The sequence below is a fragment of the Crocodylus porosus genome, unplaced genomic scaffold (assembly GCF_001723895.1).
Source record: "Crocodylus porosus isolate Cpor-Errol unplaced genomic scaffold, CroPor_comp1, whole genome shotgun sequence".
NCBI classification, from domain to species: domain Eukaryota; kingdom Metazoa; phylum Chordata; order Crocodylia; family Crocodylidae; genus Crocodylus; species Crocodylus porosus.
Window position 1 is genome coordinate 24,943,301 of NW_017728931.1, and position 8,360 is coordinate 24,951,660.

At 41.5% G+C, this 8,360-nt stretch overlaps 1 long non-coding RNA gene across 1 annotated transcript in view; it reads left to right on the plus strand.

Moving 5' to 3' along the window:
• The first annotated feature begins 320 nt into the window (after nt 1-320).
• Nucleotides 321-8,360, plus strand: part of LOC109316055 — a 17,002-nt gene continuing 8,962 nt past the window's right edge. Inside the window, exon 1 of the long non-coding RNA XR_002102654.1 lies at nt 321-470. This is a non-coding gene — a long non-coding RNA (uncharacterized LOC109316055). The remainder of the gene's footprint in view (nt 471-8,360) is intronic.

Sequence of the window (8,360 nt, forward strand, 5' to 3'; positions counted from 1 at the left end):
GCATAAGTATCAATGATGAACTGATAGGAAAACTAGCACTACACTCTCTTAGAACTCATGGAACTGCACTGAATTCACATGGATTGAAAAGCAGGCCAAATTTTAATCCAAAGCATTTTAGTTCATTCAAAACTAAAACTATTTACTACTTCATTATACCAGACTTATGCAAGTATAATGATCAGGGAGGATTTCCTCATCTATGGGTGCATCTACATGAGATGCTTTAATGCAGAGCAGACTAATTTGCTGCACAGTAAATCATCTCTGTTTATACATGTGTGGCAATTAGGGTGGACTAGACTAATTTACTGTGCTGCCAGATAGTCTTGTCAGATACAAGTGTTATCCAACAGCACAGTAAATTACTGCACTTAAATGCACATGTAGATGGTGAGGTCAGGATTAGCTAACTCTGGTTCAAATTGAACTAGAGTATATTCATTCACATTAATTGCATGTTTAGATGTGTCCTATTTATACAGAAGTCTTATGTGGGGCAAGATGTCCAATTTGCATTTCAGGCAAAAGTCAGTGATCTGCCCCCAACACCTTGCAAAAACCTCAACACAGAGTGAATGGTGCTACCTACAGAATCTCTGTGACCACTTCCGGGATATCCTGGGCTGGATGCCTCTTAGCGTTTCATCTTGACTGCATATACCTTATGAGAGCAGAGGATAATATGGCTAAGAGGTTCAAAATGACCTGGAAAGAACAAGGAATACAATTTGAAGTCAGAAGATATACCAGTAAAACTTCTACCAGGCAGTATAGACTATTAGCTAATAGTCTGTATTTATTTATATATTATTGTAAGCTTTAACAAATAAGCATGCACAGTGCACTAGGGGGAAATAATTACCATATTTATACAGAACCGTAGTGGGGAAACAACAGGACAATGTGTAAATACTCTAAGGCAAGATTTTGGCAGTCATCTAAGATATGATCTTAGGGGGATTTATATCATTTTCCTGATAAAGCAAAGGTTATAAGGAAGGCAAAGAGAAATTAAGTACACTTTTGTCATTGCCGATCCTTTCTCACATCTTGTCCCATTCCTGTCTTGTATAATTCTAGGCTGGACTGAGAACACTCTCTCACCTCAAAGGGAGTAAACAGAAAAATTTACTCTGCTCTTACATTATATTCAAAAGTGCTGACAAAGCAATCTGGAGATTATTGAATAAATATGGTCATATACATTCTGACCCTGCCATTTGTGGGTGGGCCAGTTCACAAGACGATTGCATATAATGCTGCATTAGAACTGTCCAGTGAATTGATACATCTACCTCACAGTCGAAGGAGTGCAGAGCAGAAAAACATCTGTGCTCTGCATGTTTAGCAATTTGTTTCATACCATTCCAGCTGCGCAATACAGACCCAGCTCTGGATTTTGAATGGGCCAGTTCAGCAGGTGCTTAGAGCTGGAGGTTTGGTTCCACTTATTTCTACTTACCATTAACTCAGACCACCGTGATTTAATATAACAAACAAACAGATTTTGCCATAAAGAGGCCAATGTGCTTAGACAATGTGATGGACTTGAATAGAACAGCTTTGAAAGAGTTCAAGAGATACTGAACCTGGCTCTGTTTTGGGCTACCCCTGATAAAGGTATAATAACCAGGTTCTGCACACTGGGGGCATGTCCCCATAAGTGCAGACATATGGTTTGTGGCACCTGAAAGCCATTTGAGATGCCACAAACTGCACACAATGCATGTGCACCCATGTGCCGTGCTGCTAATTTGCAGTGCACGGGTTTTTTTTTAAAACCAGGAGATTCCAGCGTAAAAAAAAAAGCCATCCCCCCCATGCTCTGTCTGGCCAGCCAAACTCTGAGCAGGTGACTCAGCACCTCTGCTGCCCCAGGAGGTCCCCAGCACCTCCAGTAGGGCTGCTCAGGCCAGCACAGCTGCTGGCCCCAGCCTCCCTTCCCCCACCTGGGTCCCTATTCAAGAAAGGAGATAGACTGGATTGCAGCAATTACCATGTCATTGCAATGTTTTTAATTGCAGAACTCAGTTTGGCCGCTTCAGTCAACTCTGGACTCAGTGCTGTGCATAGTTAAATTAGCTAGAGCTGGACATCTCTCCAGTCAGTATGCAAGGTTTTAGATCGCAACTAAATTTCACCCCCCATGATTTTTTAAGGAAGCCTACATGCCTAAATCTAGCTTTTAAAGTCCATTCTGGGGGCCAGCACCTATCAGTTAGGCTCTGTAGTACCTATCTTGTAGGCACCTGAGTATTCTCTACTGGCTCTAGCTCTGTGTAACTGGGATAAGTGTGGGAAAAGATACCCAAAGCCAAGCAGAAGTGGAAAGAATAAAAAAGTTTATAAAAGAGCATGTGTATTCATAATATCTAAATAGCTTTGGATGATCCTTTTGCAGTGGAAAATCTAGACATTTTAAGAAGTTCCTTCTCAGAATTTGGCTGTATTTTTTAAATAAAACAACTCTTAAAATATTCTTACATTTTCCTATTGCTACTTATATATAAAAACCAAAATAACAATAATAACAGTATAATTACTGTGAATATATTTTCAAAGGGCAGCATGGGCTATTTACAGTTTTTCTTTGAGCAAAACACACCATACTAAGGTGGTAATACTTGCAGGGTGGGATGGAAGGCAATTTGAATCCTTCTGCTTTGTGGAATGTTAATAACATGTTTTTATTAATGGCATTTAGAACATTACCTTCTATATATATACATCATTTTTGTTCCCCACAACTATTTATTATCCTTAAGACATCTTTTCCCACCCTTTTTTCAGATAAAAAAATGTTATCCTAATTTTTTGCTGTGGGAATGGTTATGTTTCCAGAAACAGTAGTATATGATTGTCTGATTAATATGAATAGGCAAAAGTGGGAAAGAGCCTGTGAGAAAAAGTAAGGGGAACAGACAGAGGGTGAATCTTTTTAAGTGTCTTTAAGTGTATTTCTGCCCTAAAGGCAAAATAATATTGTGCTTAGTCAAGTTGACCTTATTTCAGGACAAAGTTGCTGTTGTGGGACAAAAGGTATGTGCTCTTCAAACAGGAAAGGAACAATTAAAAGAGCCTCCACTTTGGTCCCCAGAGCGGTGGGGCTTGCAACCGCCTTCCTGCCTGAGGAGGCAGAACCCGCGTAGCCAATCGCCACTGGCCCTCTCGACGGTGCACGCATGGTTACCCAAAAGTATTACGGACAGACAGACACACAGACAGACAGACTAAGCCCTTTATATATATATATATAAAATTAAATGATATAGCCAACTGGAAAATAATGGTTGAACAATCAGCTTCTCTGCTACCCAGCAGGATATTAGTGGTTAGTGGAGCTGATTGAAATTTGCATTTGAGAATTTTTTTAGTTAACAATGATAAAATTTAAAAAAAACAGGATTTTTGTGACATTTTCTTTTTTCTTTTTTACAAAATCTCATTTTTATCAATGTAAATTTTAAAATGCTGTTTTTGTTTCTCCTTATCCTTTCTTCTCCCTTTTGTTCTTTTTTTCTGTGTTTGTGTGTGGTAAAATTAATAAATGAATAAAAGGAAGAGTAAGGGGGGAAGCCCCACAAGCCAAAAAAATGGTTTTAAATATTTTGTAAACTGAAATCTTGATTAAAAAAAAGGTTTCTTTTTTAAAGAATCCCATAAGAATCAGTATCCCAGTCTTATGCCAATTGTAATCAAACTGGAAAATATAGAACCACAAAATTATAGAACAGTAGGGATGGCTGGGACCTCAGAAGGTCATCTAGTTAAGGTAGGATCGTCCCTGGTTAACCCATCCAGGAGAACTTTTTGTCCAACCTGCTCTTAAAATTATCCAAAGATAGAGATTCTAGAACCATTCTGGGTAGCCGGTTCCAGTGCTTAGTCATTCTCATATGCATGCTGATCTAGGGTTTTGATGAGGGGGGTACACATGGTGTGGCACATACAGCACATACTTTTCTCCAGTTGAAGTGAAATTAGAAGCTTTACTAATATGCCAGAGGGGTAACATTATATTATTCAATTTCAGGTCAAAGCACAAACAAATATAAGTATTGGAATGTATAGTAGGGCATCTTTACACATGCTCCAGGGTTGGCGAGGGGGGTGCTTTAATTAGATCAGATCTTGGGAGCCACTCTAATTAAAGTACCCATAGCATCTCATGTACTCAGCATCCCTTGCTTCAAAATGGTGGTAGGTTGCTTTAACTAAAGCATGTTCGATGAGCTTAGTTAAAGTGCCCTCACTGCCATTTTGAAATGGGGACAATGAAGTTCAATTAATTAGCACATGTCAGAGCAGGCATTGGGCACATGTATAGGTGCTCTAATATGATAGATTATGTATAAATTTAAAAAAAAAAACAAGGCAAAAATAGTCAAAATAGTCAAAAAATATTGTGTCATTAGTTCTGTAGCCATTCTATTTCAGATGTGAGTCTCTTATTCAGATTCATAAAACACAAATTATCCTTGTTGAGCATCTTGACAGTGCCTTCAATATTTCACTGTCAGTCATTGCTAAATCTGAATTAATTTTTCCACACCTGAGTTAAGGTTTTTAGCTAGGGCTCAAAGCATTATGCAGAGTTGTGAAATAGAAAAGAGCCATTACCAGGAATGGCAAACAGATAGCAAAACTGCAGAAGAAAGGATAGTTTGATTGAACATCAAGATCATTACAAAAGATTGAGGGTCACAAAATGGAGAAAGTTTGGCAGGAATCAGGGAGACAATAATGAGCCATGAAGTCATTTGACTCTCAGCACTATCTGAAAAGAAAGGCTGCTGCCCCTCCCAGGCACTTGTTTTTAAAGTTTAGGTGGAACAGAAATCTGATGGGGTTCCAACTGTATCACAGCACCACACTCTGGATCCACCTCTGCCCTTATAGGGCATTTATACACATAATTTTTTTCCAGCAATGTGCCCACCACTTTGGAGCAGACTTGGTTAATCAAGTCTGCTCTGCACATGACCTGAGGTGAACTGCACTGTACTGTGTGCAGTTGTATAAGTGGTGAAATGCATGTCAGCATGCAGAAAATGGTGGCGATGCACTTTTGAACTAAAGTATCTCCAAGGTGTTTTAGTTCAAAAGCATGCTGCCACCATTTTCGCAGCACTATGTGCTTTTCACCGCTTATACAACTGCATGCATCACAGCACTGGGTGCTTTTCAAAGCGCCCAGCACTGAAATGCATGCAGTTGTAAAAATGCCCTTAGTGAGATAGTTCTTCATAATACTCAACCTAAATTACTCTTGCTGCAATTTAAGACCATTGCTCCTTGTCCTGTCCCCTGTAGCCACAGAGAATAATCTATCTCCATCCTCCATATAACCATGCTTCAGGTACTTGAAGAGTGTTGTAAAACCCTCTATCAGTCTTCTCTTCTCCAAACTAAGTACTCCTAGTTTTTTCAGCCTTTCAATGTAAATCTTATTTCCCAGAACTAATTCCCCAGTCAGTATTTGTGCATGAGCATGTTCTGAGAAATTGTTTTAAGTCAGTGCAATGTTTGCTCTGTGGGTCATCAGCTGGGGATGAGATTGGAAATAGGAACCAATCCAAACAACACCACTTGATTTGTACTCTTTTCCCACCCTGTTTAAGGCTCAAATGAAGGGTGTATGTTTACACTGAAAGGGAGATGTAGAACTTCCATAATCAGCTGAAACTTTTCATTTAAAAGGACACTGACAGTTAGTTTATGTCCTTAAGTTATCTTCCTCAAGGGATAAGAATTCACTTGCCGCCTGACCAGAAATGGCAAAACAAAAAAGCGTTTACAGGCTTAAAGTCAATCAAGGTTTTATGTAAAGGCAGCTGCAGGAGAGAGAAAGAAGCAGCAGGAGAATTTGCCATCTGTCTTGAACCCTGATTTGAGTCAATCGCTGAGGGCATGTTGCTGCCTGAACTAATGGTTTTTCCTCTAAAGGGAAACATTAAAGGGGACATTAATGTCAGCATGAAAAAACACTGTCAGAGGCAGGGGCAGCTGTATATAAAATGATTTGTTTCTGGCAAATTAGGAATGTATTAGTTAATATGGAAAATAAATAAATGAGACAGTTTGCATATATATTTCAGTAAAAATGATAAAAGCTGGGTAACTGTTTAATTATTCAGTCAAACTCAGGTTTTCTGCAGCAGGCCAAGCCCACCTCCATTTTAAAGAAGATGTAACAGACCAGTGGTGCTCAACCTTTTTCCTCAGCAAGTCCAATGGGTGCATGCAGTGGCTCCTATCTGGCCACACAGAGGATATAGGGGGCATGACCTGGCCCCAATCCAGCCCATGGAAGGAAGGGGAAATCACACTGCACGAACCCAGCCTTGCAGGAGGGATGGGATGTGGCCCAGCCCCAGCCCCAGCCCTCCATGTGGTACTTGGAGTTTGGGGATTTCACGGTGAGGAAGGTGGCCATATTAATGGCCACTGCTCCTCTGCTACTAAATGTAGAGCCCTATGATCCAGATGCAATCAGTGACTCTGCAGACCATGTTTGGCCCAAAGGCCAGAAGGTGAACACCCCTGTAATAGATGACTTTGTAAATTCCACTTTCTGTTCTATGGTTACAAATTTAGAGGTCCTCAATCGAATTACTCTAAATAGTCATTTGTATAGACTTGGCCTTTAAGCTTTATGTGAATTGGGACTAACAATCTTGCTGAGCTCCATCTTCATCTATTGCAATCAAAATCATGTGAGATATCTCAGCACCAACATATCTACTCTCTCATTTTCAAAAATAGACATCTTTATATGTTTGAGGTAACTCACAAAGACAAGAGACTTCTCTCAGAGCTATTGTTTGAGGGTGTCTGCAGATTCAAGGATAAAATACAATAGTCCTTCACACTCTCTAAGACAAGGGCAGGCAATTATTTCAGTAGGAGGGCCATTTAATGAGTTTTGGTGAGTTATCAAGAGCCAAAAGGGTAGCTTCACCCCTTGACAGGGGCCCCATCCCTTGGTTGCCATCTTGGAACTGGAAGTCCTGCCCCTAACCACTGACCTTTGCCACCCCTTCCTTTACCTCCCTCCAAAGTACTCTTTTTGGGAGGGGAGGGTTGCCATCTTGGAACTAGAAAAAAAACCAAATCATATATTAAAAGTCAAACACCTACTATAACATATTTTAATTTTATTACAAAAAATATTTTTGTCATGACTTGTGTTTGCATACTGTATATAGAGGTGATGGAAGATGGTGTCACCGTGGATGTAGTCTTTCTAGACTTTAAGGCCTTTGACACTGTCTCTCACCCCAGTCACATTAATAAATTAAGCGACACTGGCATTGATGCCTGCACAGTTGGATGGGTGAAAAACTGGCTGATGGGGCGCACCCAGAGAGTAGTGGTGGACAGGTGATACTCAACCTGGCAAGACGTGAGCAGTGTGGCCCCCAGGGGTCAGTCCTCAGGCCCTCACTGTTTAACATCTTCATCAGCGACTTGGATGAGGGGGTTGAAAGCACATTGTCCAAGTTTGCTGATGACACTAAGATGTGGGGTGAGGTGGGCACACTTGAAGGAAGAGAGAGGCTGCAACTACATTTAGACAGACTACAAAAGTGGGCAGATGAGAATAAGATGGGGTTCAATGTAGACAAATGCAGGCTGCTGCACCTTGGGAGAAGGAATCCACACCATACATACAAGCTGGGGAGTACCCTCCTGGAAAGCACAGAGGCAGAAAGGGATCTTGGAGTCATTATTGAGTAGGGCCTGGTGGAGGGAGGGGGATGTTGCATCTTTGGGGTTCTGCCACCCTGGCACCAAGTGACCCTCCTGTGGTCTGACTTGCCTGCCAACTCTTTCCCAGCTCCATCTCACCTCCACTCTTTCACCTGCCACAACTTTACATATATAGTTACATAGTTAGTAGGGTCGGAAGGGACCTGAGCAGATCAAGTCTGACCCCCTGCCATGATAGGAAAGAGGTGATTGTCATGCCTTGTCTTAAAGACCCTCAGGGTAGGAGCCAGCACCACTTCACTTGGAAGTTGGTTCCAGATCCTAGCCGCCCTGACCATGAAGTTGTGCCTCCTGTTATCTAGCCTAAATCTACCCTCTGTCAGCTTGTGACTGTTATTTCTAGTCACTCTTGGTAGTGCTCGGGGGAACAGGGACTCCCCCAATGCCTGCTGGTCCCCTCTGACTAGTTTGTAACAGACTACTAGATCCCCCCTCAGCCTTCTCTTATGGAGGCTGAACATGCTCAGGTCCCGTAGCCTCTCCTCGTAGGGCCTGCCCTGCTGCCCCCTGATCATGTGAGTGGCCCTCCTCTGGACCCTCTCCACGTTGTCCACATCCCTCTTGAAGTGCAGCACCCAGAACTG